This window comes from Anguilla rostrata, chromosome 18, assembly GCF_018555375.3.
Source record: "Anguilla rostrata isolate EN2019 chromosome 18, ASM1855537v3, whole genome shotgun sequence".
Taxonomy (NCBI): Eukaryota; Metazoa; Chordata; class Actinopteri; order Anguilliformes; family Anguillidae; genus Anguilla; species Anguilla rostrata.
In genome coordinates this window covers 22,611,784-22,628,413 of record NC_057950.1, presented here as the reverse complement: position 1 = coordinate 22,628,413, position 16,630 = coordinate 22,611,784, and the positions used below count along the sequence as shown (strand labels likewise).

The 16,630-nt window shown below is 42.4% G+C and overlaps 1 protein-coding gene across 1 annotated transcript in view; it reads left to right on the top strand.

Annotated features, from left to right (window-relative positions):
- LOC135244969 (sprouty-related, EVH1 domain-containing protein 2-like) overlaps positions 1-16,630 on the top strand; it is a 39,057-nt gene that overhangs the window by 760 nt on the left and 21,667 nt on the right. The window lies entirely within an intron of this gene.

Here is a 16,630-nt window from a genome sequence, read left to right as displayed (position 1 = left end):
TGGGTATTTTGTAAAGGGTTTTGGCTACAGATCAGGGTTCTTTAGAATGTTGAAAATGCAAACGTGCGTAAAGTCGTTGGAGAGTAAACAGAGTTTCAAAACGGCGTTGTGCATGCACAATGTGCCGAAATGTTTTGTAACCAAACATGAATAGTTTTTATATCAAACAACATGCAGTCTCTTAATTAGCAAAAAATAATTCCACGAGAAGTCTGACAGGATTGTTATTATGTTATCGAGATAGCTAGCTAATATCCGCCATTTCTTTTCTTGAATTGCTCTAATTTGCATACCGCAGTCCATTCATAAAAACACTCACCGATCGTGTCAGACTAGGGGATTTGCTATAGACGTAGCGTGTCGCTAGCTTGCTATTCTGGACATTTACGTTAAATGCAATTGCAACGTTTCCCCCCTTAGATATTGAAGACCTTTTAAAACCAAGTAGCACTGTTGCTTGCTGAATATGCATTTAATGGCAGCGAGCACTCGTGAGAACTAACAACAGCCATTTCGCAGCATTCGACTTGGCCGATATTCGCGAAAAGGGGTTGTTTCACAATACGAAAGCTGTAACTGAAGATATGAAAACGGATAGCACGCTGGCGAGCTGTGTGTTTGCATTGTAGTTGATGAAAGCGGCTATATTAAAATTGCCGTTTCGTTTAAAAATGAGAACCAGGCCTTTGTGATGGCTGTTCGCTACCTGCTAATTTAGTTGGTCATTGGCTGTTTATTATTTATCCATTTTTATGTTCTAATATGCATGCAATATGCGCGCTGGGGCTTATGAAATAGTCTGTCATTGAGCGAGCTTGATTTTCAGGTAGCTATTATCCAGCCCATGATGGGAATTGTTGACATGTATGCTAATTCACACTGTATGCACAAGAGAAAGGAGGAGGAAATGAAAGAAACGTCTCGGTGGCATGACGCCCACACATTCATAAATACCAGGTTGTTAGGTTGCAACCTTCAGCCTGTTCCTTAGTGTCCACTAATGGTGGACTCGTGAAACTTTGACACGGGTTGAGGTTACACCGTACTGATAAGGTTACTTTGGGTACGTTAACGTTTACTCTCACGCTTTGTGCATTGCCAATTTATAGCCTACGTCATTACGGCACATTAATAGAAGGCTAAAAACGAATGGAATGTTTTTGTGATTTGTTTTGTTTTTGTCTGTATTCTTTGCATTGAAATTGAATATTCCTTTATCCCTTGCGTACATAGGCAGTTCACTGTCCTTCTTGAAGTTCACCAGATCATTTGATATAATAGGGGTAGCCTGCAACCTCTCATAACTGCTTGTGACTTTCTGTAACACCCTTTTGTCAAAGACATGACTTTCGTTTGAATAATTGGGAGAGACTGAAAATGCATAAACCCTGAGAGCTGTATCTTTGTAAGGGGGTCCAGGGGCATGCCCCCCAGAAGATTTTTAAAAAAGAACAGCTGTGAAATAAACATTTCTGGTGAATTCTTAGGGTAAAATACTGGGCTACAGATTACTGATCAGTAAAGCTGGGTGTTTGTCACAGAAAATATTTGCAGAAGTCGCAGAGCAGTCATGGCAAAGTTGTTGAAAATCATGGAAAACAAAAAAGCGGAAGAAATCAAGGAGTTTTCTAAAAGGTTAATAGATCTCAGGTGCAGCAGAGTGTAGCGATTGCAGTAACATGCACAACTGTTGCAACAGGAACAAGTGCTTGAAGTTTAAGAAAAACCAACCCTGCAAGGCACGCTGGACGTCATGGTCGATGCTCACCTGGCTCCGCCAGGCTGTGCCACACACTCTGTCACTCACGCACATGCACATGAACATGAACACTCACAGGGACGACTGGGACCTCGGGCACCGCTGCCATTAAAATTCCTGTATCCCGCTCATTTGTTTACCCAAATGCTCGCAGTGTGAAGGACATGATATTCTGAAGTGACTGTAAAGAGCTGTGAAGCTACACAAAGTGTGTGTGTGTGTGTGTGTGTGTGTGTGTGTGTGTGTGTGTGTGTGTGTGTGTTGTGTTTGTGGTTGTGTGTGTGTGTGTGTGTGTGTTTGTGTGTGTGTGTGTGCATGCATGTGTGTATATGTACATATATGGTTTTTTCTTTGCTCCTGGCTCTTCAGACTGTTTTCCTCAATAGCTGTGGCAGTGTGTGCAGTAGGCCCGGCAGGATTAGATGGGGTTTATGGGTAAGGAAGCAACAGCATAAGAGCGCTTATCAGAATATTGGTGCTACTGTTGAACCCACCTGTCAGGAGGGTGGAAGTCAGTTAGTACGATTATCTTGCTGTGGTTTTTTGTTTTTTTTCATGTGTGTTTCTCGTGGGGGGTGGGGTGGCAATGGAGGTTAGGGAGCAACACAGACCAACAGCCAGTGTCCACCTTTCAAGAGAGCAGCTGCTTTAGCTCACCAGGGTAGCCGTGCAATTCACTGCCAACCGGAAACTACGTCTGATATGAAGTCAAACCTCATGAAAGTATGTCTGAATATGAACAGCGTAAAATATGATGCTTGTCTTGTCCCTTTTCTTTAATCTATTTTTATATTGTGTATTATTATTTTTAACGTGTGCTTCAAAGGGAAATATGCAATAAATAGAGTAACCTGTGGGTTTTTACAATCAAACTTTTGCAGACTTGCCCCTTAAATGCCTGCATATCAACTGCAACATATTCATATTTGTCTTTATTTGTAAACTGCAAATTCCTGCAGGGAACTTCAAGTTGCTTGAGAAAATTGTAGTAATTTTTAATAATCTTACAGTTAAAAGTTTAAAATTTTAATTTTGTTATTGTGTTTCAGTGAAATATTTAAATGTCAAAATATTGGTTAAATCATTTCACAAATTGACTGATTACCTCACATAACATTGACTACCATATTCACTATATAAGACTATAGTGAATATAGTAGTCATATATATAACACTACACATCAGTGCAGTGGCATGATGTGTAGCCAGGCACTTCAAAAAGGTCAGCTTAGATGGCCCACTTTCTGTGCCTGGACCCCTACCAAATGGATTAATGGTACTTATGTGTCATTTGTGGAATCATGGTTGCAAAACATTTAGCAGCACACACTGTAGAGTCATTCCACAGGAAATTGACTAGGCTGTCGGGCCTGTTGCTCAGATTCCCTTAATTTATAATATGCATATGCCTAACCTAACTAAAATAGGGATTAGAGTCTTGTTCTTTTTGTAATTACATTGCATTACATCACATTAATTTGGCAGATACTTTTATCCAAAATGACATACAATAAGTGCATACTGAAGGAAAGTCACTCTGATAAGGTACAATACTCATTTTGTAACAGTCATTCATAGCCATGAACACATTAAGTTCAGTGCACACAGTAAACATTACTCTGACCTAACTTATGCTAAGTCAAACTAGGAGGCACGACAAGCTACAAAATCGAGACAGTGATACAAAGTACAATAAGTGCTGGATGAAGGTACATGAAAACATGAAAGTGGCACATGCCTTGTGTAGCATGAAAGAGGGGGATGTAAGTATAGTATAATGGTCCAAAGAGTGCATTGCATCAAGATATGGTCCATGATCGGGATTAAGAATGAATTCCATCCATCCATTATCTATACCCGCTTACCCTGGGCAGGGTCGCACGGGGTGCTGGAGCATATCCCAGTATGCATTGGGCGAGAGGCAGGTATACACTCTGGACAGGCCACCAATCTGTCGCAGGGCACACACACCATGCACTCTCCATGCATTCACACTCTCATACCTATGGGCAATTTAGAGTCCACAGTTCCCCTTACCTAATGTCTTTTGGCTGCGAGAGGAAACCGGAGTAACCCGGAGGAAATCCACACGCTTATGGGGAGAACATGCAAACTCCACACAGAAAGGCCCAGGCCAGATTCGAACCCAGGACCTTCTTGCTGTGAGGCACCACTGTGCTACCCTAATAATAAATTGATTTTAACCATTAAATAATTCCATGAGGATGATGACCTGGTTCACATATCTTCATTATTCCACTATGCTTCATTTGTGAATGTGTTGTGAGTGTATGATTATGCCCACGTATGACTTTTCATTCTTAAAGATTTTTGTCGATCTAATCTTCATATGTACTATGTTCATATTTTCAACAAAATTGTACTCATTTTGTCTTATTTGCATTCTGTGTGTAGTTAGGCTAATATAAATCTCCTTGTATTTGCTTGCATACAATCATATAAATGTTAACCCACCAAACTGGCAAACATTTTGCAACTTCTTTAGGCTCCTCTAGGCTATCTGTTAAACATTGCGTGGTACTATGTCTTTAATTCTATTTTATTCATTTTAATACCCAACTGCCTGAAGGAAAATTTGGAACATAAGCCTGTGTATAATGCTTAAATCCTTGATTGAATTTTGATTGGGAGACCCTATGTCAATTTCTTTTAATCATTCAAATTACTGATGAAAATCTAGCCCCTTTTACTACTGTTATAACCATTATGTAATTACTGTAACTACTGTTACCATGTAAACAAACATCACACCCTTTGATATTTGCCCTTTCTTTAACTTCAAACAATGAGCATAGTACGCTACCTTTCTTATCTTTTGGAAAGGTACTTGCAAAGGGATTGCTATTTGTGTACTATATGCTCTATCCCATGCAAAGGGGTCTATAAAAATGAATTAAAATGTGAGCATATGAACTGAAATCTGTTTGCTTTGATAAGTTTGCGTAACTGATGACAGTGTATGGTAACTGAAATTCTCCTTACCCACAGTTTTTGGTTACTGCCCTGGAATTTTTTCCCTTTCCCCCCCGATTCAACTTTAATTAGAAATTACTTGGTGATCTATGTGATCCGGTGACTTTGAACCTAAGTCTGTCGAGTTGTTATTTTAGTACACAGTTTTAAGACAAATTGATATTTCCTTAATTTTCCATTGGCCATGCCATGTCACATGGAAAGCTGACCCAAAGCTTTAATCAAAGAGGTCAAATTATTCAGTGCTTGTGGGAGACATTCAGTCCTTTCTACTACATCAGAGGGGTCCTTTGGGGTCATACCCTGTCATATAGGTTGCTTAAAGTTGCATGACATAAAAAAAATTTTGGTTACACTATCTGATATTAGATTAAAATTGTTTTTAAAAGGACTAATGGTATAATGGTGCACACTGGCTTTCCTGTAGTTGTGATTATTGTACTAATAGTAGTTGTTTAGTAGTATTTGTTATTGCACTAGTAGTAGCCTAGATGTTTTGGTAGTTTAGTTAATTTCTCCTAACAGAAAACGAATAGTAGTTTGGGTTGAACTTGCATTGATGATGCTAACATTACTTGCCAGAGATCTGGTATGTTAGAAGCTTTGCAAAAGAGACAGCCGATTTTGATGTCAGCTGCAAGTGAATATCATATAATGGAAAATGTGTTCGAATACATCCTGTATTTTCACCTAGTGAGACGCATGTACTGTACAACTGTTAGGACTGCTGGCACTGCTTGTTGTACTGTGCTGTACTTAGAGCAACTAGGAAATGACTGGAATATGCTGTATGGTTAATTTGTGTCTAATTACCTTTGCCCCATGGGTATAGCATTTAGTTCCTCTTTGTCTGTCTGTTTGTTCATCTGCATCAAAGTGGTGTAGTCATCTTCTACCACTGCCTGTTAGCATTTCATCAAATTGGATGACAGCCTGTGATCTCTATGGAGACTTGTTTGAGTTGAATGAAAGAGGGCGTATTTAATGTGGCCCATCTGTGGATGTGGAGGAATAACTGCTGCTCGGCTATGCCTGGGATCTGAACCTGAACCAGGAGAAGCAAACCTTGGGCAGCAGTGTGGCGTAGTGGTTAGTGAGCTGTGCTTGTAGCTTTGAGGGGTACAGGGTCAAATCCCAGAGAGCAGCCTTGGGATCAGTGGTCCGGGGGTTATCTCAGCTTAAGATGACAAGAGCAGCATTTTCACTATATTAATGACCAAGGCCTAGAGCCCCAGAGCCCATGGTTATTGGTTTATGCATCCACATCTGAGCAGTGTCTGTACACTAAGAAATAAAAGGAGGTGGCCTGGCCTGTTTGCGATGTAATGAACTGCATAAGGCAGGGTACATTTTTCTCTCTCACGCCGCTGGCTAGAAAAAACTTATAACTGTATACTTTTAATGGCTTTTTTGGTATATATTAAAGACTTAATAGAGCTGAGTCTTGCATTCCACATCATTGGTGGAATATTTGTGTGGTTAGCCTATTTGTTACTTGCCTGATCACTGAATTTTAGAAATTTGATCCATTGAATACCATAGACAACTTGATCTAAGCACAGATGGAAATGAGGCCTAAATTCATTGCATGTTTAAAAACATTAGAAAAAATAACCGCCTTGCTGGAATCTGTTGCATATTATTTCCCATTTGACTTGTGACCTGAAAAATAACAGCCTACCCTGATAAAGGGGCCTGATCAGAAACCACATCCTGCACTCAGCTTAGGAACTACAATCATGTGTAGTGTCTCATCTGACTCTAAATTAATAGACCCTTAAAAGAAAATGTTCTCTAAATACTTTTTTACAAGATTCCGGGCAACAAAGTTTTTCTCCTCCCTTTCCCCCTTTAGTCCAAAGCTAGACCTAGATTTGCAATTTGCGTTTGCTATTGCTGTGTCCACCTTTGGTACAAATTTTACAGAACGTGTGTCATGTACCACCCATATTTCATCATACCCTGAAATGTGACCTTTTCAGTTTTTCATTGACGGTTGCATTTGAATTGAAAGAGTGTGCTTCCAATGGTAGCTAAGAGCAAGGGTCTGCCAATTTCATGGTATATTGATTGATTGAAAGTTTTATTTTTTTAGGCCATCTATTTTGTTAGTGCAGTAGGCCTATAATATCATCAGTGGCATTATTAGTAACCTGTAGTGAATTCATGCTTGGCTTTGAGATGACAATAAACTCAACTGCCAAAGTGGACTTGGCTAAAGTTGGCCAGTAGCCTATATGTTTGGCTGTAAATTGTGTGTGTATGTGTATGTTCTGGCACTGTGGTGTGACTCTTCAGTGCTGGTGCTGGGTTACTGCAGACTGGTGTGTGTGGGTTCTGGCACTGGTGCGGCTCTTCAGTGCTGGTGCTGGGTTACTACAGACTGGTGTGTGTGGGTTCTGGCACTGTGGTGCAGCTCTTCAGTGTTGCTGCTGGGTTACTGCAGACTGGTGTGTGTGGGTTCTGGCACTGTGGGCGGCTCTTCAGTGCTGGTGCTGGGTTACTACAGACTGGTGTGTGTGGGTTCTGGCACTGTGGTGCAGCTCTTCAGTGCTGGTGCTGGGTTACTGCAGACTGGTGTGTGTGGGTTCTGGCACTGTGGTGCGGCTCTTCAGTGCTGGTGCTGGGTTACTGCAGACTGGTGTGTGTGGGTTCTGGCACTGTGGTGTGACTCTTCAGTGCTGGTGCTGGGTTACTGCAGACTGGTGTGTGTGTGGGTTCTGGTTCTGTGGAGCAGCTCTTCAGTGCTGGTGCTGGGTTACTGCAGACTGGTGTGTGTGGGTTCTGGCACTGTGGTGCGGCTCTTCAGTGCTGGTGCTGGGTTACTACAGACTGGTGTGTGTGGGTTCTGGCACTGTGGTGCAGCTCTTCAGTGTTGCTGCTGGGTTACTGCAGACTGGTGTGTGTGGGTTCTGGCACTGTGGTGCGGCTCTTCGGTGCTGGGTTACTACAGACTGGTGTGTGTGGGTTCTGGCACTGTGGTGCGGCTCTTCAGTGCTGGTGCTGGGTTACTACAGACTGGTGTGTGTGGGTTCTGGCACTGTGGTGCAGCTCTTCAGTGCTGGTGCTGGGTTACTGCAGACTGGTGTGTGTGGGTTCTGGCTGTGGAGCGCTCTTCAGTGCTGGTGCTGGGTTACTGCAGACTGGTGTGTGTGGGTTCTGGTCTGTGGGCGCTCTTCAGTGCTGGTGCTGGGTTACTGCAGACTGGTGTGTGTGGGTTCTGGTTCTGTGGAGCAGCTCTTCAGTGCTGGTGCTGGGTTACTGCAGACTGGTGTGTGTGGGTTCTGGTTCTGTGGAGCAGCTCTTCAGTGCTGGTGCTGGGGTACTGCAGACTGGTGTGTGTGGGTTCTGGTTCTGTGGAGCAGCTCTTCAGTCCTGGTGCTGGGTTACTGCAGACTGTGTGTGTGGGTTCTGGTTCTGTGGAGCAGCTCTTCAGTGCTGGTGCTGGGTAGCTGCAAATCCTCTGTGGGCCAGAATGAGAGAGCCCTGTTGCTGCTGCTGCCGGTGCTGCTGCTGCTGCCGGTGGTGCTGCTGGTGCATGCAGAATGGCTGCCCGCGATGACTCATGCTCCTCATCACTGCGCCGCGCGTATCTCGGGGAGGCTGAATCACACCGAGCCGTTCAGCTGCAGAGCGCTGCTTCCAACATGGACCCGCGTCCTCCTGACTACGGGAACGCTCCGGCGAAAGCCCTTCTGCCCATTCCCTGACCGAGACCACGGGATGTAGAGAAATGTCTGATCCCAGTAGGTAAGAGAGGACAGGGCTGTTGTGCTCTTTTTTTTTTGAATGGAACATTTTGTGTGGCATTATTTAATCTCTCCTTCCTCTTTTCAGTGAAGTAGCCTGTCAGATTTTGTCTTAAGATGCAGACTCGGGTCAGGGGCTTTTGTTCCTAATGGTAGTGAATAGGAGAATGGTTGTATTTTAGGCTACGTGGGTTAGCCGAGTGAATGGGGAGATTCAGTGGATTATGTGTGTGGCTGTGGGCTGGCTAAGGGAAGGAGCCAGGCTCTGCTCTCGTGCTGTAAGGACAGTGTTGCTCAGCGGTTAAGGGGCGAGAATGAACCACTTCACCGTTTCAGAATGAAGCTTAATTTGACATTCGACTGCGATCAGAAATTTTGATGTGCGGGAGGATGCTGCCCACAGTGAGGCTGGGAGAGGTAGGTCAGGGTGATGTTTCATGAAAGCTCGTGTATCCTAAGGGCCTTGATTTAAGGGTGTGTGGGTGTGGGTGTATGCGCGTGCATGTGTGTACGTCTGTGTGTGCGCATGGGAGTGTGCATGTCTATTTATGCGTGTGTTTGTGTGTGTGTGTGTGTACTGGTCTGGCTAGTCTGAAAGCTGGTGAATGCAGGTTCTTGTCACTGGTTTTGTGTACCTATAAGTGTCACCAAAAGCCAAAGTCAGCTGGTTATGCAAGAATGACTGACGGGGCCAGCAGCTGATTTCAATGTATGGTTCACCATTTGCTTAAGTCCTCAAACAGATGTTTATAAAGTGATCTGACATCTCTTTCGCTCTCTGAACATGAAGTCAGACCATGCTGTTTTTCACCACTGGCATTCAGGTGTTCTTTTTCTGCCTGTTTTTGATTTTACATCCTTCAGTTGTGTATTATTGTAGGATTTCTCTCAACAAATTTCTTTTAGTTTTGTTAAATTAGATTTTGTTCTGTACAGCTAACTGTGACTGGGCTAACAATATAGGCTATACACCTTTTTGCATTAACTAGTAGTATTGCCCCTCACCACAGCTAAAATACTCGTTCTTTATTAGTTTTGGGGTAATAGTGGTGTTGTAGTTTAAAACTGGGCCAGCCATTTTACCCTTTGAGGCAGGTAGTTGGAGAACTCCCTTAAAATGAGAGATTTTGTATACTGTATTTAGTGTTGTGCATGATGAAGTCAGACCTGCATGCGGGAAGTGGAGCAGGTAGGAGGAAAAGTGCTCTGCTGGTGATGATGTACTCTGCTCATCTCTTTAGCAACGGAAGCACAACCCACCAAGACTCACACAATGATGCAGAGACCAGAGCATTGTGTTCAGCTATCGCATGTCTAAGCACTTTTTGCTATCAGTGTTGTTTGACCATGAGGGAAGTTTGCACCTTTGTGTATGGATATGTCGGAGCTTGCAGAAACCAGCATGTCTCCAGAATTCTCAGTACCATACCCAAACATTTTCTTTACATGTGCCGGTGAGAAGGTCATACCTTCTTTTCCAAACTCTGACCATATGTTCTTCAATTCACCCTGTTCAAGCTCACATCTCTCCTCGTCCAACACACTGTAGAACTTATTCACTGCTTAATTTGAGACTGTAGAATACTAGTCAATGTAGGCTAATCGGAGCTCACTGCTTCACCTGGGACTGCAGAATACCAGTCACTGCAACAGGAACTCACTGCTTCATCTGGGACTGCAGAATACCATTCACTGCAACAGGAACTCACTGCTTCACCTGGGACTGCAGAATACCATTCACTGCAACAGGAACTCACTGCTTCATCTGGGACTGCAGAATACCATTCACTGCAACAGGAACTCACTGCTTCATCTGGGACTGCAGAACACCATTCACTGCAACAGGAACTCACTGCTTCACCTGGGACTGCAGAACACCAGTCACTGCAGCAGGAACTCACTGCTTCATCTGGGACTGCAGAATACCAGTCACTGCAGCAGGAACTCACTGCTTCATCTGGGACTGCAGAATACCAGTCACTGCAGCAGGAACTCACTGCTTCATCTGGGACTGCAGAATACCAGTCACTGCAACAGGAACTCACTGCTTCATCTGGGACTGCAGAATACCAGTCACTGCAACAGGAACTCACTGCTTCACCTGGGACTGCAGAATACCAGTCACTGCAACAGGAACTCACTGCTTCATCTGGGACTGCAGAATACCAGTCACTGCAACAGGAACTCACTGCTTCACCTGGGACTGCAGAATACCAGTCACTGCAACAGGAACTCACTGCTTCATCTGGGACTGCAGAATACCAGTCACTGCAACAGGAACTCACTGCTTCATCTGGGACTGCAGAATACCAGTCACTGCAACAGGAACTCACTGCTTCATCTGGGACTGCAGAATACCAGTCACTGCAACAGGAACTCACTGCTTCATCTGGGACTGCAGAATACCAGTCACTGCAACAGGAACTCACTGCTTCATCTGGGACTGCAGAATACCAGTCACTGCAACAGGAACTCACTGCTTCATCTGGGACTGCAGAATACCAGTCACTGCAACAGGAACTCACTGCTTCATCTGGGACTGCAGAATACCATTCACTGCAACAGGAACTCACTGCTTCATGTGGGACTGCAGAGTATAGTGCAGCTAGCTAAAAGTTTAACATTGTTTAAGAGACCCGACAGAAACAGGCTGTCAGATGTACTCCATATGTGAAGGTGTGTCATTATGTGGGATATTTTTAGACTCAGATCATCAATGTAGGTATGCTTACTGTGGTTTGATGGCTTTGGGTGTGCAGTGTCTATGTCTGCATGCCATACAGTTTGGTCCATACACTGAGATACAGCGGTTGGCGAACACAAGTACCACATGAAAAAGGACTTTGGAAATGGCTAAGTCACAGTTACAAAAGCAGCTATACAATCACATTACTCTGTACTCTGTGTGAGTTACCAAAGCAACATGAGCCAACTAACAGTTTCAAGGAGACCAAATAGTCAGAGCCTGAATTACAGGCGTTTTGGTTACAAAAACTGCAAAATAATTTAATGTGGCAAAAATGATGGCGACGTATGTCAAACACGTCTGATGCCTTTTCTATTTTTGCTATTTTTACTTATGAATCTTTCAACCCACTATGTCTGTTGGCAACTGTTAAACATGATGATGGATCTGTAATGGTATAGGCAGCCATCTCATGGGAGTTATTGGGTCTACTGATTGCTCTGCAAGGTCGTATAACAGCCAAGAAATGTGAAGCCATTTTACAAGACCAGGTGCTCCCTATGGTGTAAACACTTTCCCCCCTTGATGTCCCCATATTCCAAGTTTAGTTAAAAACTAAACACACTGCTAAACAAATTCAAGAGTGATTTTGTGAACACCGGGATAAACAAAGATTCTTTTATAGAGGTGTGCAGCACCTTCACTTACCTGGGGACTAATTTGACAGATGTTTAGAAATATTTCTGTAGATGATTTAAGGTCACTATTGGTACATGGTTGGCACCAGTACTTGGTGTGTGTGCTCAATTTTCCATTGAGGAACTTGACTGTATCAATTCCGTAAAAATCAGTAGGTCCCATATAGCAGGTCAGCACATTTCAGCAGATTTCATTTAGAATAAAACCATGCAGGTTCGTCATTCATGCAGCCTCCATTTTCATCTGTATTCTTGCACTGCCCTAGAGTATTTTATCCTAGTTTTCTCCTTATTAATCACAAGGAAGGCTGAACCTCTTAAATAATGAGTCATCAGCCTTCCCTCCTCCAGCTTGTCTGTTGGTCATGAACAAAACCAATTTCTGTGTCACATCCCAGACTAGCTCTAGGACCAGCCTTCAGTGCTCCTCTGTGTTAAGGACAGAATGTATAAAAATATAGTATATCAGAAGGGAGTAATTCATATTGAACATGTAAATGCCAAAGGGAAATTCTTTTGTTTTTCAAAACCAAACTCAATGCCATTTCACAGGTGGACTACAATTGCAATGTGCTTGCCAATTACGACAAATTAAGACTTTTTATGTGCAAACATAACTCAATTTAAATTCAATGAATCCCAACACAAGACCACTAATTTTGAGACATGCATGCTTTTTATACTTTCATGGCTGTAGGCTTCATTAAATTTGAACGAGACCTCAAAATTCTGAAATTCATTGACTTAACATATAGACCATACTAGATTTAAAATCAGATAAAGTGAATCATTTCTAAACAAACTTGAGAACAACAGGAGACCATTATGTCTCAAGTGCTGGTCTGAAGTCAAATCTGGTTCCCCTGTCAAAATGGATTTGGGGGTCCCTTCAGGATCTCACTTCCGGTACACAATTTGCATCATTTTGCATCGCATTAGGTAGCTTTAGGCTCTGCCAGTGTAAAAAATAAAAGAAAGAAATATTTTGTGCTTTGCTAGCCAGCTAGCTGTATATTTTAGCTGAATCTGAGCAATTTCCTGATTATTTTAGTTATGGGCTAGCCAGCTGTATATATTACACAAAATAATGTGAATGATGAGTTGTGTGTCAATGTGTGATCCTGAAGGCTCCCCTAGATCCATTTTAAATGGTAAATGGACTGCATTTATATAGCGCTGTTCCAAAGCGCTTTACAATTGATGCCTCTCATTCACCCATTCACACAAACACACACTCATACACCAACACTGAAAGGCTGCCATGCAAGGTACCAATCAGCTCATTGGGAGCAATTAGGGGTTAGGTGTCTTGCTCAGGGACACTTTGACACGCCCAGGGTGGGGGATCGAACCGGCAATCCTCCGACTGCCAGACAACCGCTCTTACCTCCTGAGCTATGTCACCCCATTTTGATGGGGGACCCAATTTGCTCTAACACCAGTACATCTTCATCCCTATGGAGTCTGCCTATGGGCTGGATAGTATCTAACACCATATCAAGCCTGGTCTTGAAAACCCCCAGAGTTTCTGCCTCAGCTACATGACCTGGCTGGCTGTTCCACATATTGACTGCTCTCTGCATTAAAAAATCCTTCCCAACGTCTGTGCGGAATTTGCCTTTTGCTCATTTTCATTTATGTCCCCTTGTTCTACTAACAGAACTCAACCTGAAAAATTTTGTAGTTCACTTTGAGGGTTTTTAAATTCATAAAGGAGATTAACAATCAAATTACCCCTAAGTCTCCTTTTACTAAGCTTGAAGAGATTATAGCCTACATTATAAGATTTTAGTCGTAGCTTTTAGCTTTTCATTCCAGGAATCAATTTGGTTGCCCTTCTTTGAACCTTTTCCACCTTGTTGGAAATCTAAGTATATAGGCTAATATCATAAGCATTTTTATAGTCAAAACACTTGGTAGCTTCAAAAATACCTAAAGGTTTGTCAGGCATGACATTCCCTTGAGAAAGCTATTCTGGCTGTCCCTTAGGATGTTGTTATTTTTAAGAAACAATTCTAACTTGTCTCTAAAGATAGGTCCCAGTATTTTACGTGTTATGCAGGTTAAACCGACAGGCCTGTAGTTTCCTGGATCAGTATTTCAACAGATTTCACTGTTTATGGTGTTATGGAACATTGTAATGCTGATTGAAACCAACTGAGTTCTAAAACATTGACTTTGAATTTTGAAAAAAACATTCCTAAAAACCTGCTCTTCAAAGGGTTTCAAAGATAATTATACTGTTCCATCCTGGCTCCGCTTACTACACAATTTTGAAAGATGCTTCCTGGGTTGGGTGGAGTGGGTGTGCCCATTCATTTGCATAAAGTATTCCCTTCAGCATAGCTGAGCCTGGCACGTCACTCGCATCAAACTGTCAAACTCAGCATTGCGGATCGAATATGAATCAACAACAACGGCAACAAGTAACAACAGCAACAAGGCATGCAAACATTGCAGTTGACCTATACACAGCATAAAATTAAAGTGCTTTATGTGTAATAATATAATAACATAATAAGGGGCAGCACCCCCACACACCAAGGTTCAGTTGTTTTGTTCCACAGGTTCAAAAGTCCAATACCAGTAGGCGCGAATGATCTGCGAGTTTGGTTGGTTCAGAGAGGTAGCACCCTATGCCGTCTGCCTGATGGAAATAGCTCATATGCACTAAATTGGGGATGTGATGCATCTTTAATAATCGCCTGCTCTTTCCTTACCACTCGGTACTCACAGATAATTGTCATGCAGTTTTTTGTTTTGTTTTTTTTTTGCTGTCCAGCTATCTTACTGGGCATGTGGACTATCTTATGCAATTTGTTGTTATTACTCATTGACAATGCAAAGCACTAAGCAATGAAACTGAAAGTCAATGCTCTCCGCACAGGAGCGATGGAAAAGGACAATTATGTCTCTGTCCACTCTGACTCACTCTCTCACTCACTGTTCACTCGAGAGTAAGTGGAATTAAGCTGTGTCAGTGGCACAAGCAGGTGTACCTAATAAAATGGCCAGTGACAGAGCGAGATTGTGTGTGCGCGTGCATGTGCTCATGTATACATGTATATGTGAGCGTGTGTGTGTCTGTATCGTATGTATGTGTGTGTGTATATTATATATATATATATATATAAAATAAGAAATTGACAGAAAAAGCGATACAAGTTTTTTGAAGGACTCCCAGCCTGCATTTAGTTTAAAAACTTGAAGGATATTTCTCTCACCTCTTAGGCTACACTCTCTTTGAAAATGAAAGGGTTTCAGAGTACATTACAGTATGACAGTGCTGGTCAGATCTGTTGATCAGTTTCATGGGCACTGAAGTCCACAAGCCTGCCTGGCCAATCCCGTCACTCGTACATTAGTGCTGTGCATCTGCGCTTCACAGAAGATGAGGGGGTGAAATTTCACAAAATGGAGAAAACTGTTTTGCAAATCTTCGGATCACAGATGGATGGCAGTGACTCATATTTCTTATCATTTTCTTGAAGGTAAATGCAGTGAAAATTGTCTTCAGACCATCCAGCAGTACACATTTCCATTGTTTATTACGGGAAAGTTTACTCCAAAATGTAAATTTCATATCTTTTAATATGTGAAAAAATTGTGCATAGCCATTTTGGCCTTACATAAACGCAGAAAGTATTGTGTACATAGGACTGTTATTTTCTCTGGTTTATATAGACTCTCTGAAACATGATGAGCTCATCCACCATCTTCTCTGATGAGTACTGGGTAAGCAGTCCCTCAGTATAGCCAGTGGGACCCACCGTACTCAGGGAAGGACTCGACTTAGTATCATTTCTGCCCAGTACAAAGCTGGCTAATGGCAAGCTATTATAGTGCAGACTGCAAAGCTGATGAAATTGTGTTTCTAATGGTTTCTAACACTGCTGACCATAAGATACTTTTGGATCACCTAAAAAATACATTGTTGTTCAAGTGCTGGCTCTTTCCTGGCTTGAGTCTTACCTGTATGAGATGACATGCTGTTTGCTGCAATAATACTCTTGTATAATGAAATACGGTGTCCCGCAAGGGTCAGGTCTGAGTCCACCACTTTGTTCCAAGCTATATGCTTCCACTTGGAAATAGGCTATTATTTGTGATCCTGGTATGATCTTTGCTTTGTTGCTGGTACCCAGTTATTATTATTATTTTTTTAATTCTAAAATATCGACTCTGTAAATAAATACAGGAAGTTTGTGCCATTTTCTTCACAACCCCCCCTCCACACCAGACAACAGGCAGAAGGTGTTGACATCCAGGTGCGAATGCCTCTCCTCTGGAATGCTCTTCAGCAATTGAATGAGTCATTGAGAAAGATCGCTATACTGCCCTATGTCAATGCATTTTTGCCATAGGCCTGCTTAATATTGTTTGAGGGTAAAGCCATAACCTATAAATAGAATAATGGCATTATCTCTATGACTGTGTTGAACAAAAAACGAATGAATTCCAAAAAGCAATAGAGACAGCCTACCCCAAAAGAAGCCCTATAAGCAGAGAAGACAATGCAGTGGCAGTGCATAACATGAATGTTTTTACAGTTTCACAGTTTTGGTTTCCATTGGTTTGGTTTCCAACTTCAGAACTTTCTCACAACTGATTCCAAGTGGCTGATATACAATACATGCTTTTCCACTGTTGGAATTAGAACCAGGCAGTGTTCTGTTTCCAGGTGCTTTTCCATTGTCTTTTTATGAGTAGCATTTAATGTCAAAAGAAGTATCGAAACCGGTCT